We start from the raw sequence: 4,453 nt of genomic DNA on the forward strand, positions 1-4,453 counted from the left end.
GTTTGTTTTGTTTTGTTTTGTTTTAGAACTTGGAAAGCTGATTTTAAAATGTATATGGAAATGTAAAATACCTAGAGTAACTAAAGCAATTTTTGAAAAGAAGAACAAAGTTAGAGGACTTACCCCTCCCGATTTCAGGGCATACTTAAAGCTATAGGAATCAAGAGCATTTGTTAAAAGATAGGCACACAGATCAATGGAGCAGAATAGTCTAGTAATAGACCCATGTCAACACATATGGTCAGTTGATTTTTGACAAAAAGGTACTAAGGCAATTCAATGGGAACAGGAAAGTCTTTTCAACAATTTTGCTGGATCAACTGTATATCCACTGGAAAAATGAACACTGATGCTCACCACACATCATATCCAAAAATTTACTCAAAATGGATCTAGACCAAGAAAAGGAGAATATCTTACAATCTTGGGATAGGCAAAGGTTTCTAAGATAGAATATAAAAAGCATGAATAAAATAAAAATTGATATAGTGAACTTCATCAAAATAAAGAACTACTGCTCTTTGAAAGTCATCGTTTAAAAAATGAAAAGGCAAGTCATGTTCTTGGACAAATATTTGTAGCGCTGTATATCAGACAAAGAACTTGTATCCAAAGTGTCTCAAGAACTGCGAAACAGCCATCCAGTGGAATACTACACAGAAATAAAAGGAAGCAAACCACTGACATATGCAATGACATGCATGAATCTCAAAAGCGGTATGCTGAGGCAGAGAAAAAAAGATTTTAGAAAAGGTATGGGCTGTATAATTCTGCTCATATAATATTCTAGAAAGTGCAAACTAATTTGTAGAGATAGAAAGTAGATCAGTGGTTGCCTGAGACAGGGGTGGAAGGAGTGATTGATGCAAAGGGCCCAAGGAAACTTTTGGGGATTACGGAAATGTTTGCTTTCTGAATTTTGGTTTCATGGGTGAATACAAATATCAAAACTAATCAAATTGTACATTTTAAATATTTGTAGTTTATTGTACTTCAATTATACCTCCATAAAGTGGGCAGGAAAAACACTTTTAAAAACAGGTGAAACTGGCCGGGCGCGGTGGCTCACGCCTGTAATCCTAGCTCTCTGGGAGGCCGAGGTGGGCGGATCGTTTGAGTTCAGGAGTTCGAAACCAACCTGAGCAAGAGCGAGACCCTGTCTCTACTATAAATAGAAAGAAATTAATTGGCCAACTAATATATATAGAAAAAATTAGCCGGGCATGGTGGCGCATGCCTGTAGTCCCAGCTACTCGGGAGGCTGAGGCAGAAGGATTGCTTGAGCCCAGGAGTCTGAGGTTGCTGTGAGCTAGGCTGACGCCACGGCACTCACTCTAGCCTGGGCAACAAAGTGAGACTCTGTCTCAAAAAACAAACAAACAAACAAACAAACAAAAAAAACAGGTGAAACTAATCTACACCATTAGCAATTAGAACAGTGACTCCTTGGGGGGTCTTTGGGGACACTGGGGGTGTTCGGCACCTTGTGCTGGGTGCTGGGCACACAGTTGTGTTCAGTTTGTGAAAATTCATCAAGCTGAACATTTATTATTTGTGAACTTTTCTATATGTATATCTCAATAAAAAGGTTTTCAGAAAAGCTTTTCGCGGGCCTTAGATGCGTCATGTGGTCACAGCCTAGAGGGTGGGAGTCTGGACTCTAGAAGCAGCCTGCCTGGATCCAGCGTTGCTAATTTTTCACAGCATGTGCAAGGAAGATACTCTCAATTTCCCTATTTAACAGATAAAAAACGTGAGGCACTGAGAGGGTAAATAGTTTGTCCAAGGTCACAGAGCAAGTAAGCAACAGGCTGTAAACCCAGAGCCCTGACTCGGTGAGCGGCCTGGGCAGTGTCTCCTAGTCAAGGCTTTGCCTGATGCGCTCAGCACAGCGCCCAGCGGACGGGAAGTGCTGAATAAACGTTCTTTGCTGTTGCTGTTGTTATTTAATATGCTTCATTGTAAATACTTCTGACACAGGAATCAGAAGGAAACCAGCCCTGCCAGGGCAGGTTTTTAAATGGTCAGTCCCGTAAGCAGAGTGCCCAGTGGCCTTTGCGGGCGAGGCTTTCTGCTTGGTGCGCTGAAGCCGGCGCGGAGCGTCCGTCCGCTCTGTCCCGCCAGCCCTCCCAGAGCAGGGATCCTGCTTCGTCCATCTCTGAAGCACAGGGCCTGGCACAGACACAGCTCTCCATGCTACATGACCCGCGAAAGGGGAGACTGGAAGAGAGAGGTTCTCAGGCCCCTGCAGGCCTGGAGTCCTCCGGGCCCCCAGCTTCCTCTGTGCAGCCCGCACCCCACGGCGGGTGCTCCCGACAGCAGGCGCTGCTGCCGTGCGGTTAGGAGTGGAAGGAGGCTCCTGGGGAGGGGTAGTGACTGTGAAAGAAAAGAGGGAGAAGCTAGACTGGGCAGGGGAAGACCAGGCTGCCATGCAGATCCCACAGTCTCGGCCAGCCCAGCACAGGCCTCTGGAGTCCGGGGTTGGGCAGAAATGGGCAGGCCCCAGGACTCTTGCTGTGCTCAGTTGCTGGCCTGGGGGCCACCCAGGAAGAGCATGGCCTCTACTCCAAAGCCCAGGTGAAGCCTGGAGATGCTATAGGCACTGGGGGCAGGCAGCTAATTGCATTCCTTGCTGCCAGGAGATCTGAACATCTCCTCAGTGTTCACAGTCCCAAAAGGGAAGAAAAACACCCAGCAGGTTTTCTTTTTTTGAGACAGTCTCATTCTGTTGCCCGGGCTAGAGTGCCGTGGCGTCAGCCTAGCTCACGGCAACCTCAAACTCCTGGGCTCAAGCGATCCTCCTGCCTCAGCCTCCCGAGTAGCTGGGACTACAGGCATGCGCCACCATGCTCAGCTAATTTTTTCTCTATATATTTTTGGTTGGCCAATTTCTTTTTCTCTTTCTTTCTTTCTTTCTTTCTTTCTTTCTTTCTTTCTTTCTTTCTTTCTTTCTTTCTTTCTTTCTTTCTTTCTTTTTAGTAGAAATGGGGTCTTGCTCTTGCTCAGGCTGGTTTCAAACTCCTGACCTTGAGCAATCCACCCACCTCAGCCTCCCAGAGTGCTAGGATTACAGGCGTGAGCCATCGAGCTTGGCCTATCTTGGATTTTCTATGTAGACGATCATATGGTCTGCAAATATAGGTAATTTATCTTTCCAATTCTTTTTTTTTACTTCTTTTTTCTTTATTTATTTTTGGGAGACAGGGTCTCATTTTGTTGCCCAGGCTAGAGTCCAGTGGCATCATCATAGCTCACTGCAACCTCCAACTCCTGGGCTCAAGCGATCCTCCCACCTCGGTCTCGAGTAGCTGGAACTACAGCCATCGCCACCATGCCCTGCTAAGTTTTCTATTTTTACTAGAGACAAGGTCTCACTCTTGCTCAGGCTGGTCTCAAACTCCTGGCCTCAAAGCAATCCTCCCAACTCAGCCTCCCAAAGTGCTGGGATTACAGGCGTGAGCCACCATACCTGGCCTTATATCTTTATATTATAGATTGAATCATATAAATTTCTGATGTTGAGCAGCTTATAACCTAAAAAAAAAATGGCAATTTCATATGGTTTAACCTAACACATTGCTTTGGACCTTCAGTGCTGTGTTAAATAGAAACAATGATAGAAGTTTTTCTTGTCTAAGTCCTGACTTTGATGGAAATTGCTTCTAAAGTTTTACCATTAAGTATGATTATGACTATAGGTTAAGGAAGCTAGTTTGCCAATAGTCTGCATTGAATGAGCATTCTATTTATTACGGTTGTGTGTCACATTAGTGAATTATCTGATGTTGACTCACCCTTATGTTGTTGGAATAAAACCTACTTTGTCATGTTGCATTTTTTGATGTGTGTACAGTGCTATATTGGACTTGGTATTATTTTATTTAAAATTTTGGAATCTATGTTCATAATAACTAATAATAGCTAACATATGGGTTTTCTATTTTCTGGGTCCCCTTAAGGCCCTTTCCATGAACTAATTCATTTTACCTAACAGGCTTATTTTGAAAGTTATTTCCCCCCTTTATATATGAGGGAATTAAGGCACAGAGAAGTCAAGTCATTTCCTTAAGGTCACAGAGAGAACAAATATTGGCACCTGCACATAAATCAGAATTACCTGGCTCAAGAGGCCATGCACTGACCGCTACTCCATGCTATCTCCCTACGACAAAGACCCATTATTCAGATTGGTGCATAACACACTTTTTCACATGTCCTTGTTCCAGTTTGATAATAAGATTATATTAATACTATCCTTAATAAATAATTGAATAGATTTTTCTCTTTCTCTTTTATTTTAAAACGTATTTCTTAAAATTCTATAAAAACTTATGTCATCTGGAGTGAATTCACTGATTATTTTATTGGCTTTCTTAGCTCTTAGCCCTGTTGCTTCATATGTTTTCATATCTTGTTTTGTGAGCTCTTTTTTTGGAAACAGGATCTCATTTTG

The sequence above is a fragment of the Microcebus murinus genome, chromosome 6 (genome assembly GCF_040939455.1).
Source record: "Microcebus murinus isolate Inina chromosome 6, M.murinus_Inina_mat1.0, whole genome shotgun sequence".
Lineage (NCBI taxonomy): Eukaryota > Metazoa > Chordata > Mammalia > Primates > Cheirogaleidae > Microcebus > Microcebus murinus.